This window comes from Pinus tabuliformis, chromosome 8, assembly GCF_031772625.1.
Source record: "Pinus tabuliformis cultivar Carrire ecotype Pingquan chromosome 8, CPIR1, whole genome shotgun sequence".
Taxonomy (NCBI): Eukaryota; Viridiplantae; Streptophyta; class Pinopsida; order Pinales; family Pinaceae; genus Pinus; species Pinus tabuliformis.
In genome coordinates this window covers 359,907,214-359,923,562 of record NC_142294.1, presented here as the reverse complement: position 1 = coordinate 359,923,562, position 16,349 = coordinate 359,907,214, and positions in this window count along the sequence as shown.

The window sequence follows — 16,349 nt, the reverse complement described above, 5'->3', positions numbered from 1 at the left end:
CTATTACTGTGAGGAGTTGATGTTTTATAATCTGCATGAAGTGATAATGGTCCTTGCATCAGTATCAATTAAAAAGATGCTAAAATCTGTGGGAAGTTGCTGTAGAACGATTGGTTGAGCGCTGGAAAAGTAGGCACAAATAAAATTGGCAGAATTTCGCCTTGATTCGGCCAAATTCCTCTGCAATACAGCGTACAATGTTCACCTGTATGAATTGAGCTCTATAAGGTTTGTTTATAATGAAATTTGGAACGTAATCTGGTAAGTACCCTTGCACGGCTTCGAACCTGGTTGTTGGTGTTTCAGTGCGTGATTGGCACATATGTAAAGCGTTGATGCGCGGCTTCATATGAGATACATTAAATCGATTTTATGTAGATATAGCGCGAGAGCGAACCTGTCTTCATTAACCTCTTGGCTCATCTCTGTTATAATAGTTTGATGTCCGTCGTGTGCTTTCAATGACAGTTTGCTGCTGATATTAATAGTATAAGGTTATAAAGGAAGCGGTTGTTGGTTGTCGAACGCATAACCATTCCGATTAGGAGCGCCGGATATTGATATATCTATATAGCCAGGTGTTACGGGAATGGAAGGCGTGGATGTATATGTATGACAGCCTGTTTATTATGTTGCAATTGATCGCTGTCCGTGCATCGATATGAGATTACTGGTATTCTAACCAGCGATCATAGGCCCGCCTTTATAATGATAGTTGTTGGTGGAAATATATCCAGAACGCAGGTATTTTGATGCTCCATATTTGGTTTATATTTGTTTAAATTTAAAGGCGATACATCTATGCCCTCGAGCTTTTGAAAGCCAACGATAACCAGTGTGATAAAGAAAGGGAAAGACTGCTGCATATATGTGTATATTGAATACGCATGTCCATTATAAATATGTTGTGATGAAAAGCACCATGCGTAATGCCAAGCATGGTTTTTTTTTAATCGTAAGATTACATAAGCTATGGTGTTCATAGTGTGATAAGGACAAGGTCAGTTTGTGTTTAATCACGAGATTATAACGCCAGTACAAGCTGTTATATGCATAGGGAATGAAAGATCCTGGTAGTAGCGGCCTGGAGTGGCTGGGCTGCATCAGGTGGTATCAGAGCTAGAATGCTCAGCTGAAGATATTTGTTTCTTTTGAGAATTGAAGTTGAAGTGTGATGAATGATTTTTAAATTTGATATGCAAACTACACAAGTAAACAGGACTGCAGAAGAGGAAGGAAGACAAGATCAGTTAAGATCTTGAGAGGTAAAATTATTTTCTGATTTGAAATTTGTGAATGAAGTTTATGGTTGCAGAAGTGGCAGTGAACCTGAAGAATCCAATAAGGAATTGGATAAATAGGACAACTGAAGTGTTCTCAGGAGAGAGAAGGAGATTGCAGAAGCCTAGAGGGAGCAAAGGTGTTGCTCAGGAGAAGGTTCCAGACAAAGGACCGTGCTTACCAAAAGACTAAGTAAGGAGAACTTAGTGAGGTAAGATTGCAGCTAGGAGGACTAGCTGTTGCAGAGGCTTGTTGCAAAGGAGATTCAACAGAGGTTGAATAAAGTTGCAGATGAGAGAAGCTTACAGGAGCAGTAGAGGATGCTCGAAAGGTTCCAGCAGAGGACCAATGACTACCAAAAGACCAGATCCGGAGGGAAGGATTGGTGAGGTAAGTGGCAGCAAGAGAGCTTGCTGTGGTAGAAGCTTCATGCAACTCATAGGTGAGGAACTTATGGCGAAGGAGATGACTACTGAAGGTCATAAAGGAGAGAGCAGAGGTTCAGAAAGAGGCCACAGTAAAAAATAGAAGAAATATGCCAAGGCGAATGGCATAAGACAACAGTTGACTCAAGAAGAGTATGAGAAAGAGAAAGTTGAGATAGCAGTTCAGCTTGAGCTATTGATGGCGTTGTTACGGGAAAATGAGAAAGACCAGAGATATGGATTATTGATGAGGAAGAGAGTGAAGTGGCAGAGGCTACAACAGAAAAGAGATTTACAGATAAGCATGCAGTTAATAGAGGAGAAGATTATTGATGATTTCTTGAGTTATTGGGAAAATCCAGATCATATGGATAATGTAAAACCATGTATTTTTGTAGCTGAGAATTGTGGTGTGATGACAGGTTTTACTGAGGAGGATGTGCAACCTTGTGCAACTGTTACAGCACAAGAGGAAGTTCGTGTGGATGTAGAAGAAGTGGATGAGTCTGTAGCATGGATACGCAAAGCAAGAGTTGAGACTGTTGAACTCTATGATTTTCAAACTGACAGCTTGTGTGTAAATGCAGGGACTGCAAGTGATGATGAGATGTTGCAACAATGCTACAGAGAAATTGCATTGTTGGAATATTGGTTGGAGAATCCAAAGTATGACAAGGAGATTGCAGCAGATGAAAGAGTTCAGTACAGTGCACGAGAGCAGAAAGACATCCTGGAGATAGATGATAAGAAGATGAGACTAGCTGACAGACTCATGGTAAATGCGAATCAACATACTGATGTGTTGACAGAGAAGTTAGGAAGAAACTCAGAGAAGCATATTGAAGTGTTGCCAGCGGAAGCTAAGGAAAAAGTTGCAGATGAAATTGCAGGGGACAAGCAACCGAATTTTGCAGAAGGACAGGAAGTTTGGGAGGCAACAACATTCATAGTGACAGCTAGAGAAACATGTGGGGCGACATTTATGATGGCAGCTGAGACAACACTAGCAGCAAAAGAGGCACTGATGCCTTATATTTTTTATTCTAACAATTGTTTTGTGAGTACAGGTCTTACTGAAGAAGCTGGAGAAAATCTGCTAGACAAAGAAATTGAAATGATGAGGCGGATGATGATGAAGGAATTCCGGAAGAGACCAGCAGCAGTGAAACAAAAGAGAAGCAACAAGAGGAAGACAGCAGAAGATTGCAAGAGTACAGCTAGTGGAGCAAAGCAGCATAAAGTGTGGAGACCTGGAGAAGAACAACAGACAGAAGCAGCGGCAAATGCAAAGTTACAGTACAAGATATGGGATCCAGGCAAACATAGAGCTGAACACATGATCAGGAGATCATGAATTTTCCTACCTTGGGAGTATGATGCGGGAGCATCTAACCCCAAAGGGAAATTATTGTAAATAATAGACATAGGGGTCATGCATTAGTTTCCTAAAGTCCAAAGTCATTTTAATATTTAGATATTTTCAAAATAAAACTAGGAGAGCTTTTAGGCATAAAAGTGATGGATGTGGATCCTTAAGGGATAAGGAAAGCTTTTCTATTTTAGAATAGGAAAAAGACAGAATAAAGCTAAAAGGATGCTTTTGCCATATGTATGCATTGCATGAGCTTTAGTTGAGTGATTTTTAGATCATGCTAAGCTAATAAATTAAGAAGCCTCCAAGGCATAGAAGAGTGTGAGAGGAGGGAGTGTGAGAAGTAAGGAAGGGTTCTCCTTGAGAGCCTTCTGGCAGTTTGTAAAAGGGCCATGGATTTGCATATCTGGCCATGAATGTACTTGTTGTGTATGCTTGTTTATGTAAATATGAGTATTTGAATTCAATTGATATGGATGTGTTTGTGTTTAATGAATTCCGAGATATGGTTTGCACATAGTTGCCGAAATAGTTGAAGTTGTTTTTTCCAATGCGCTATTACTGTGAGGAGTTGATGTTTTATAATCTGCATGAAGTGATAATGGTCCTTGCATCAGTATCAATTAAAAAGATGCTAAAATCTGTGGGAAGTTGTTGTAGAACGATTGGTTGAGCGCTGGAAAAGCAGGCGCAAATAAAATTGGCAGAATTTCGCCTTGATTCGGCCAAATTCCTCTGCAATACAGCGTACAATGTTCGCCTGTATGAATTGAGCTCTATAAGGTTTGTTTATAATGGAATTTGGAACGTAATCTGGTAAGTACCCTTGCGCGGCTTCGAACCTGGTTGTTGGTGTTTCAGTGCGTGATTGGCACATATGTAAAGCGTTGATGCGCGGCTTCATATGAGATACATTAAATCGATTTTATGCAGATATAGCGCGAGAGCGCACCTGTCTTCATTAACCTCTTGGCTCATCTCTGTTATAATAGTTTGATGTCCATTGTGTGCTTTCAATGACAGTTTGCTGCTGATATTAATAGTATAAGGTTATAAAGGAAGCGGTTGTTGGTTGTCGAACGCATAACCATTCCGATTAGGAGCGCCGGATATTGATATATCTATATAGCCAGGTGTTACGGGAATGGAAGGCGTGGATGTATATGTATGATAGCCTGTTTATTATTTTGCAATTGATCATTTTCCGTGCATCGATATGAGATTGCTGGTATTCTAACCAGCGATCACAGGCCCGCCTTTATAATGATAGTTGCTGGTGGAAATATATCCAGAACGCAGGTATTTTGATGCTCCATATTTGGTTTATATTTGTTTAAATTTAAAGGCGATACATCTATGCCCTCGAGCTTTTGAAAGCCAACAATAACCAGCGTGATAAAGAAAGGGAAAGACTGCTGCGTATATGTGTATATTGAATACGCATGTCCATTATAAATATGTTGTGATGAAAAGCACCGTGCGTAATGCCAAGCATGGTTTTTTTTAATCGTAAGATTACATAAGCTATGGTCTTCATAGTGTGACAAGGACAAGCTCAGTTTGTGTTTAATCACGAGATTATAACGCCAGTACAAGCTATTATATGCATAGGGAATGAAAGATCCTGGTAGTAGCGGCCTGGAGTGGCTGGGCTGCATCAAAATCCACCTTTACATTAAAAAAAATCTTAACTAATAAAATAAGATATCTAACGAAATATTAAATAGAAAGAAAGAAAACAATCATTTTTTTTAATTTTATCTTGGTTTATATCTTTATAGGTTTTCGCAAATGCCAAGTGACCCTCCTTCGATGTGGAATTAAACTCCACATCCAATGAAGACCCACTTTAAATACCTCTGAGTAGCCCAACATCGAAAAAAATACACGAAAAAAGCATCACTTTATTTCCCTCAAAAATCACTATATGTCCAATATATCGCCCAATGGACCAGGAATTAAACCCTTGAATTCACATCAAAGAATATTTTAACAAAACACCCAAATAGTCTCTTAACAAAACAACATGGATTAGATTTTTTACTTTTGAAATCTATTCTTGAATTTCATTCTCATCTAAATCATATTTTACTTATTCCGACTTAATTTAGCGTTATTTTCTCAAACTTGACATAATTATTGTAGTGCCTCGCATAATTATATAACCATTCATTTTGTTTAATCTCAAAAATTAATTAGAAAGGTTGCCATCATTGGCTTGCATTACAACGCGCATTGGACAGTTATTGAACTTAGTCCTGGCCTATCCAATCATGCAGTAATTCTTAAATTTTGGTTTGTGGTGTAACTTGACACGGGTGGTTGTGGTGTAACTTAACACAGATGGGATTACTGTCAATATATTTTAAATAGTAAAAGTTCAGAGGCCCTTATTGGGCTTGGGACTTTCTTTCATATTCCTTATATTCTCCCACTATAAAAACCTATAAATAACACCCTAAATGTAACGTAGGTGGTTAAGTGACTATGACCCTAAACCCTAACCATAGCATGGCAATTGGGATTCTACGGCTGTCACACTACTAAATAAAGGAGGGTTTTAAGACAATATTTGAGACAATTTTTGGGTAAATTGTCTTAACTTAAGACAAAAAAAAATTGTGTATTGTCTTAAATATTGTCTTTAAGTGGGTGTCTCCAAAATTATTGTATTAAAGATTATTGTCTTAAAAAATAGTGTCTTAAAGATTATTGTCTTAAAAAATATTGTGTTAAAGAATATTGTTTTAAAGATTATTGTCTTAAAAAATATTGTCTCTATATAGACGGTATATAACACAACCATTATTGTCTCTTAGGAGACAATTTCATTTTTGTCTCTGTAAAGACAACACTCGGATTAGAGACAATATGTCTTAAATACTAGCTATTGTCTCTCTAGAGAACATAAATTTTTTATTTTAAGATCACTTTTGTCTCTTTAGAGACAATATAAAACAATGAATCCAGAAATATCTCACCATTGAAATAAATAGATATAAAAAAACAATTAATTAAAAATGAACTACAAAATCATTGATTAATTCATGTTAGTGCACAGTGGAATCGAACCACCAACCTCCTTCTTGTAAAGCAGACGCTCTTCCATTGAGCTAGCACACTTTAAAAAATTATGTGAAGAGTTATGGAAATCCTTAAAATTACGTTTATAGTCATTGATTAAAAAACATATATATTTGCAGCTACACGATGAATTTCAAACAAAGAAATTGCATATTTCAACAGAGTTAAGAGTGAAAAAAAATAAAAGAGCAAAAAATGGCAAGCAAGTTATGTGCTTTTTCTCTTTATAAACTATAGATGGAGATGATAAGGCATTCCCAGTGCAACACTTTGCTATGAATTTTTTCTTTTCAAACTTTTAAAGAGACACTTACATTTTCTTTCAAAAAAATCAATTGGAAATTAAATATCATCTGCCCTTCACATATCTTTAAAGATTCTACAATCCATCAGAAGCACTTACTTTTTCAAGCCAAATTTACAAAAAATCATATACCATTCACCTTAAAATACCTCTTGGATCAGAGCACACATTGCCCAGCCTATCAAACACATATATCTCAATAAAATAAATAGATTAGAAAACTTAGTGCCATCACCCATCAAATCTACCAGAAGAAAATGCCCAGTGTATTAAATAGTAATGAATGTTAAAGACCCTGTAGTGAAAGGCAAAGCACAAAAGATAATTGAGCACTCAATTTTCCATAATACCCAAGTGAAATTTACCCATGTAGAAGGCCCCACATAGTTGGACATCATATAATAACTAAAATTAATAATAACCTGAATGACCTGAATACAAACATCCCATGTAAGACTAGTTATAGAACAACCCAAAGTGCACCAAGACATTTTCAATTCATTTGGAGACCGATTTCTACAGTCTCATGAAAGAAAAAACGTTTTGCAGTTGAAACCCATTTCTAACATTCAACACCACTGGTGATGAATAGCCAAAAGAGAGCAGCTCAATGCACAATATGAAAATTTTAGTTTGTTTTCCATTTTTCTGCATTATAATATATAGACATGTTATTCTCAATTGAAAAAATGATTCATCACCACCACCACAGCAAAATCTCACTATTTCAATCCACTCCAAACTTATTTCATCAACTACATAGGTTTACACACACATGCATCTTATGATAGAAGAGAAAAAGGCTTTGCTAGGTACTGGAAACTTTAGATTCAATCTCAGAGAGAAAAAGTAGAAGGAAAAAATAAATCCAGAGCTGCAACATCACTATGTAAGTGGGGAAAGGGAAAACAAAAGTGATACAATGAATCTGGTTCTTCCTCAATGTGAATGAAACTATGAAATTACAAATACATAATGTAGGAATACTCTGCTTGTCATCTAGAATCCAACTTAAACTCTATCCACTAATTCCTCCAAGAAAGATTTCCAGCAACTAATAAAAAACAAATGTAAGAATAAGCCAACTGTCAACAACCTTATAGGTAAGGTAGGTCTACCCTTCCCTAAGGGCAGGTGCCGAATAGAATTGTGAGCTTTTGCCATTAAGTCCAGCAACCTTGTTAGATCCTTTGGGGGCAGTGACTAGGCCGAGAGTACCGTAGGTGACCAGGCCACTATGACCTTATCATAAACGTGCAGACTGTAATTAAGACCAAAAGGGATTTAGGAGTGCAGCATACTACATTGAGAGAGCCTTAGATCACCGCAAAAGTAGAAGGAAAAAAAATATAGAGTTGCAACGTCACTATGTAAGTGAGGAAAGGGAAAACAAAAGTGATACAATGAATCTGGCTCTTCCTCAATGTGAATGAAACTATGAAATTACAAATACGTAATGTATGAATACTCTACTTGTCATTTGGAATCCAGCTTAAAATCTATCCACTAATTCCTCCAAGAAATCTTTCCAACAACTAATGAAAAGCAAATGTAAGAATAAGCCAACTGTCAACAACCTTATAGGTAAGGCAGGTCTACCCTTCCCTAAGGGTAGGTGTTGAATAGAATTGTGAGCTTTTTCCATTAAGTCCAACAACCTTGTTAGATCCTTTGGGGGCAATGACTAGGTCGAGAGTACCATAGATGACCAGGCCTCTATGACCATATCATAAACGTGTAGACTGTAATTGAGACCAAAAGGGATTTAGAAGTGCAACATACTACATTGAGAGAGCCTCAGGTCACCAAGTCATTATGAACCTAATCGTAAACAGGTATACTGTAACTGATCAATAACTATCGCACAAAATATTACATTTATTGAGCCCTAAGGTTTACCAACTCACGCCCAAAAAATAAATGGACATGGAAAAAAAATTGAAATAACAAATTTGAAGATGTTCTAGTTTCAATTTTTCCTTGAAACAATTTCTCGGGCACTATTAGAAAAACAACATATGTAAAACAATAAAAATGTCCATATCCAGAAGACTGAAAGAATATGAATATGAAGTGTGGGTTTATTGAAAAATCACTCTTTCCTCAAACTCACTCTTAAGGGCTATAACAAATCATTCTCAAGCAGCCCACAGACAAGCAAAAATTAAATCAATCCACAGATGCACCAATAAATAAATAAAAAATACATAGAGAAAGGAATGGGCAAAAGGTTTTCAAAAAAGATAAGAAAGAAAAAAATTTAAAAATAAACAAAAAAATAAAATAACCCCGAAAAGCAGTTTTTAGTGTGCATGAGAACTTACCCTCTCAAGCTCATCCTGGATTTCTTGTAGCTTCTCAATGGAGAGAACAAGCTCACCTTCTATGTGATCTTCCTCTTCCCATTTTTATCTCTTGGACTTGTCCATTGTACCCAGTCCTTCTAACCCAAAAGTCCTAAAAATCCAACAGAGTCGAAGGTACAAGCAAAGTGGCGGAGAGAGAATGGTCCTAACATTCATTATTACCTCCAGTAATGTTGCAAGCTCCATTATGCCATCCTCAAAGAAGAAAACTTCAAAAGCTTAAAATTTAGATCTTAGCATTCATTATTACCTCCAAAAACATTGCACGCTCCATCCTACCATCCTCAGTGAAGAAAACTTCAAATCGAATATTATCATTAAAATACAAAACAAGTTGTTGATTATTTTTTACTTCCACCTACAAAATATCGTTTGCCAGTCCAAGAGATATGTTTTGAAACAATATCATTGGCAGCAGTGTGTGTGTTAAGCTCCCAGGCTGCAATGGTGGCACCTAATTTACCAAGAACGAAACTTAGAAAAAGGGCTCAAAATAGATTTGCGTCTACATTCTACTAAACTAGCAATATTTATAGTAAATAGAACTAATATCTCAACTATTTTCACATTTTATGAATTGCACCTATAGAGGTCCAACAACTGCAAGACCAAAAGAGTTATTCTAAAACTTCAAGCTGTAAAAAATTTGACCATCACGCCATATAAGTTTCCCATTGATCTGAAGGCCTTGACATACTGATGATGCAAGTAAAACAGGCAATGGAGGCCTGCACAAAGCATTAACCAAATACAAAGTAAATCAGGTTGATGCTTAGTAAATACAATTCACATCTAACAATAATAAAGCCAATTTTTTCCATTTTTCTTTACAAAATGAAATGGAATTGACTATCTAATACCCACCCAGATCCTACTGCTCACTAATCTCTAGGGACAAGTGCATTGCCTAAACCTATCAAATAACCAAGAAGATCTAATCTCTAGGGACAAGTGCATTGCCTAAACCTATCAAATAACCAAGAAGATCTAGGACAGGAGCTAGAGGTGGAGTTGTTGCTATGGGTACTGCTTTTGATTGAACATTGGGACCTTTGGCAAGTGAAACATTGATTTATGTCTCAGTGGCTGATAATTATTCATATGGAAGGTAACAATTTACTTGCAAGTTTGGAGGTAGCAAGGTACATTAGGGGCTAACAAGGTACAAGGTACATATGGAAATACATATGGGAGGTAACATGTACAAGCATAAAAAGTGCTTAGAAGAATATATGTGTGCTCTGACTTCTCAACAACATCAAGGAAAGACTTAATTTCAAAAATAAATTCTTTAAGCTCTATACATATTACTTACCACTTCATATAAAATTGTTGAGCATGAAAACTGTAAAAAAAACATATTATTATTAGACATATTGGAAGAAAACTCCTTGAACTAAGCATAAAATATAATACTTATACTAGAAAAACCTATACAAATGCAAACATCTCAAACAATGACAGATGAACTGAAGCCTTTTCATTAAAATAACTTACCACTTCTCTGTTATCCATTTTAGAATCCTGTAAAACATCAAATTCCAAGGAATCTCATTTCCAGTCAATCCACCAAGGAATGGTGACAAGAAATAGGCATTGCACCCAAACAGATCATCTAACTTCGTCAATCCACCAAGGAATGGTGACAAGAAATAGGAATTGCACCCAAACAAATCATATAACTTCACCTATGTTTAAAGTACTCATTAAAATTTATTATAGTCAACTTACCTGACAAGAAATAGGCATTGCACCCCAAAAGATCATCTAACTTCACCTCTGTTTGAAGCACTCATTGAATTTTTTTAATAACAACTTAAATACTTATACCTCAAATCTACAGTTTCAAATTTTTTTCACCTGTCACTTCTGACATTCAAAACTAGTCAGTTTTAACATTTCAAAACTTTACGTTTAAAAAGGGAAAACATTTTGTACAACATCAAATTCCAAGCTTGCCTTTAATCAGAGGACCAGAAGTTACTGAATCATACCACCGATGCACTTATACAACTCCTTTTAATGTTGTAGTTTATCTGTCTTAGCCTTTGGAGATTATTCAGTGATATTTTTAATTTATTATACATTTAAAAAAAAATCAAACAACAAAACCAAAAAAATATTATCTCCTCAAAAATTATTTGACCCAAATTCCAAGCAAGCACTCCGAAGCAGAATAGATAATTCCCTCGATCATAATTCAAGGTGGGAATTCATATGGTTAAGTTGTACACTCTATATGGGTTTTACTCTGATATTTGCTTCTCCCTAAGGGATGGTCAGGTTTTCTAGCCTTCAAGACCCCCCTCTTTGTTAGTTTGGTCTAGGCCTCTTCCTTCCTCAACTCTATACTTAGCCTAGTTTTGGCTGCCCCGTCTCAATTCCTTTCCTAGCCCCCGAGGTCAACTTCCACTCTCTCTTCCATCAGCTCAGTCCCACCCCTTTAGTCGTCACCTCACCTCGGCCGATAAAGGATTTCTAGTTCAATTTGTGTTCTTCCCTTTTAATGTATTCAATGTGACACAAGGCTTCCTTGAATCATTGATCATGTCTACTTGCACTGGGAGGAGCAAGTTGTGTAGCATGGAATGACTTTTTCCAGCTAAATAATAACCAATACATTCAACTGGAACTTAATTAGCATAGGTCAATTTTAAATATGGATCTAAGATGAGCTAAGAGGGATTTAATTTCTTCACTTGCAAATGTTTTTAATTTTTATTTTGGAAGACATGAAAAATTTCAACTTTGATCACAGATAGACATCCTTACACATCATACTGGGCTGTAGAATGGGCCTCTCATCTTAATGATTAGGAAATTAGGTTAATTCTTCAAACACTGGCACCTTATGGGAAGGAAATTGGACTAATTCTACATACATTATTGTCTCATGGGATAGAAATTTCTCAGTTGAGATGTGAAAACTAACCACTGAAGCATATCATGGACATTTTCAAATTTCACACCCTTCCTTCGAGGATGCATTCTTTGGCCTTTAATGCATCTGTACAGGATTCTGTTTTGCAGCCTCACCTAACAAAGCAAAGGAAACCAACACCAAGACCTCATAGACCTGGATTTGAAATTGTAATCACTTATTCTAATATTGTTTTTCTGAGTTTAGTGAATTCAAGGTTTTTTAACCGTATAGTTCTACATATACAATTTTTGTACGCTTTCGACAAAGGATAACCCAGATATTTTAGAACTGTATTTTTTATTTTGAAGAATACATGTAAGATCCAGCTGCCAAATTCAGCTTAGGCCCTTTAATAATTAAAAAAGAGCCCCTCTATGATAAACAAACAAACAAAAAGCAATTGTTTCTGTTAAAATATTTCAGACGCAAAATCTTTCATGTCAGACATTTCGTCAATCAAGATCATATTGTAAGAATAATATTGCATTTCTCAAAAGCATAGTAGCCTTTTAATAGAAAGGAAATAATCTTCTAAGAAAATTTCTAAACATGTTTCAAGTGTGAATTCAACAAAATCCAAGATTATGTGAACTTTGTGTCACTTGAAAACTGAGGCATGCCACCTCATTCAATAAAATTTACTATTAACAAAACAAGAAACCTATGCCATGTTTTAAGTATTCAATTGTAGTATGCAGATAATCAGTTTCAACAGCTTCTCCAATTAGACAGATCAGAAGTAGTAGGGACATCTAAAAATTAAATATCTAAGTCAAAAACTATGGTAGATATGTTTGTGAGGAGCACCTTTCAGAACTGATTTTAGCTGGTCTTGGAGACTGAATTAGATGAACACTTAAGCAACTAAGATTTTTTCCTAATTGCTTTCAATCAACATAATGTCAATCTAATCATATGTGAAAGAAAATACATCATCTTGCAGTAGTGTCTAGTAAGTAAATCAAGCCAAGATGGTGCAAACAGAGTGTTGGCTTCGGAAACACAATGGAGTCTTGAGAAGACTAAAGCATAGATAAGAATGAAAATTTTTGTAAAGAAGCGAAGATATTTAGAATTCATAGAGGATGTTGAAGGTTGGTAGATGTAATTCATTAATTATTGATGGCCAACTTACTACTGTATAAAAATGATGCCATAATATCAAATGAATGCATGCAGCCTACTTTAGTGTCATGTAGAGTGAGGTTACTATGGAACTTGCCTAATATCCAATGAAAAAGAAAAATTAAGAAAGCTATTACAATACAAGCTATAAAAATAAAAGGCAGCTTATATATGGAACAAAGTTATTGCTAAAAGAAACTGAGAAGAACCAAAACCGCATAAAAAAATAGCCTTTTATTCGTATACCTCTAAGAGTGGGAGAAGCCCTGGTACAAAGCTAATAAAATATATGATAATATCGTTCGCCTTGTAACTGTTGCACTACTCTTGGCTATACAATACAAATAGGTAGCTTATCACATTGTAGCTTCTAGAACATACAATATCAAATCAAATAAATTCGACCAAACTCAAATAATGTGATCATGTGCTCCTCACCTTCTCGAGCAATCCTATAGAGCAGAAAAAAAGATTATGTTAAATTACAATTCACACATTAGGGTATAATCCCACTAAATGACCCCTCTTCATTATCCCAGTATCTGACACAAATCTATTTTAAATTAAATAGTGCAAAAAGTGTTGAAAATAGCAATAAGAAATGCTAAAAATAGCATTGTTATAAATAGCATTTCAGGATATACTCCAACTCTGTTGGAAATAGCAAAAAATAGAAATGCTATAAATAACATTGTTATAAATAGCATTTTGGGATATATTCCAATTTTGATTTGTCCTTGAATTAATTAATTCATATTGAGTTAATTAGTTGGTGAAAATCAAACATGAAGTCTTTGTGAAGACATGCAACAGTTATCCCTTTGATTGAGGAAGTTATCCCTTAATTAAGGAGATAAGGATGAGTTGTATTTGAGTTGTAATTAGTTAGCTCAGTTAACTGAGTTAAGTCCAGTTAAATTAGTTCCAAACAGTTGGAGGAACTAATTGTGAGTTCAGTCAGTTAATTCATGCATGCATGCAACTAGTGTTCTCCAGATAACTGAATATTCTCTCATAAATAACTCATGCATGTCAGTTCAGACAGAGACCCAGTTGAGATTAAAGGAAGGGACAATGTACTATCAGTTGGAGGAATTTTCCTATAAAGGAAACTCATCCATGCAGAAGGAATTATCTCCTTCAGGATTGCGTAGTTATTTCAGAGGTTAGTGAGTAGTGCGTGAGGTAATTACACATAGGTTGAAGCTAGAGGACCTAGGAGAAACTGTGTAAGGAAATAGGAGGTTTGGAGGACTGAAGGAAGGCATATGTGTTGTCTATTCTGTCTATGAGCAGCAGTGAGGGGTTGTATTGAGATCTGGATAGCTTGTGAGCTAAAGATTTTTGTAATCTTGAGATATTTCCACTTGTATGATAATACAGAGATCGTGGTTTTTAGCTGAGGCTTTCCCCAGAGTATTCTTTTGTGTTCATGTATGATTGATTTCCTCTTCATCTGTTATATATGTTCTATTTCATCTTGCTCAAAATAGATTAAGCTCCCGCAAGTTTGTTTGTAGAAGTAGATCAAGTATTTTGTTTTAGTTACATTGCATTATCAAGTGATCAAAGTGGAGAATAGTATACAAAGAAGGGAGAAGTTCGAATTTTTGAAGTTCTTGATTGTAGGTACTGAATCGATATCTTATCACATCTCAAAATTCACCAATGGCGTTCAATGTCTTGAGACTCGAGTATGTCTTGGATGGTAGCTCGAATTACATAGCCTCAAAGGATCGCATGGAAGCAGTATTAGAGGACAACAAGTTGAAGGACTTCATTGATCAAGAAGTCCCCAAGCCAGCAACAGCTAATGCCCAAGAACTGGTGGAATGGAAGAAATGTGTGGCGAGAGTGAGGAGGATTCTTCTGGAGGGAGTTCGAGACCATATTGTCTCGAGTCTCCATGGGAAGGAAACATAGTTTTCAATGTGGAAGACATTGAAGGTTCTATATCAGAACAACAACGATCAGAGGAAGCTGGCGCCGAAAGACAAGCTTCGGAAAATCAAGTGTGAAAAGGGCGACACAATCTCTACATATATGAACAAGCTCACCACCTGCAAAGATGAGCTTCGAAGTGTAGGAATCATGACAATCGAATATGATATGGTGAGTCTTGCTCTCCTCGGTCTTCCTAAGAGCTGGCATAGCTACTAGGACTTAGTGAATGGAAGAGAGAAACTATTAGATTGGGAATGACTGTGGTCGGATCTGATGCAGGAGGAGATCAGGAGAAGCACCAGAGATGGTTCTTCATCCAAGGAGGATGAAGAAAATTTTACCTTAGTGAGTAAGGCAAAGAAAGGGAAGGAGAAGGATTCTCATCCCAAATCAAGTTCTTCTCATGGAGGGAAGAATATTGAAAAATCTAAATTGAGATGCTTTAATTGTCATGAGGTGGGCCATTATGCAACTAATTGTCCATTGAATAAATATAAGAAGGGATCCTCGGAAGGATCTGAAGGTGAGGCATTGGCCTCTTAGTTCGAATTTGATTTTACCCTCATCGCATGCATGGTTTCATCGATGATGGGTTGTGGTTGGTTTCTTGACAGTGTAGCCTCATTCCACATGACCGACAATAAGATTTTGTTCAGTACCTTGGAGGAGAAAGACCTCAAGATACTCATAGAGATGGGTAATGATGAAAAGTATAGTGTTTCAAGAGTGGGTACGATTTCTTTTTAGAGGGAGCATGGAGCTCGCATTACCTTGATAGATGTGAAGTATGTGCCAGGACTGAAGAAGAACTTGTTATTAGTCGAGATGCTAGAGGACAAAGGCTATGATGTAGTCTTCAGTAAGGGAAAGGTTTTCCTTAGACACATCACCACGAGACATGTGAAGTAGATTGGTTTAGGAGTCAAGAACATGTATGCTCTTGAGGTTCAAGATGCATGCAAAGTGTTGAGGAGTAAGGCAACTGTTGGAGACTTAGTGGTTGAGAGGGAGGGTACATTACCTCTCAACATGCAGCACCAGGAGAAGTCTTAGACAATTGTGGAGGAGCCACAATTGGTGAAGAAACTTCAGGAGGTAGTGGAGCAGCCACAACTGGAGAAGCCGAGAGGAGATCGAGTGGAGTCATCCACTCATGCATAGACCTCCAATATGGGGAAATTTCTAGCTAAGTGGGCAGAGGGATCACATGCAGCCATACCTCCAGATGTGAGGTGGGGCAATGTGAAGTGATAGTCCAAAGAGGGCTGAAATAGGGGCAAGATCCTTGAGGTACCCAACCTCTTTGATTATACCTTGCTATAGGAGCCTTGATGAGGAGTAGTAGGACTGGTTGAGTGAGAAGAGATAGATGCGGATGGGGGGATAGAGGGAGCTTCAACATCAAATGGTTTTTCTAGCCCAACAGGGAGGTCATATGGGAGATCAGTTACTTACTTCTCAGTAACTGAGTTGCAATGCAGAAGTGGGCAGCACGATGCAACATGATGAGAGGAGGTGCAAAGCA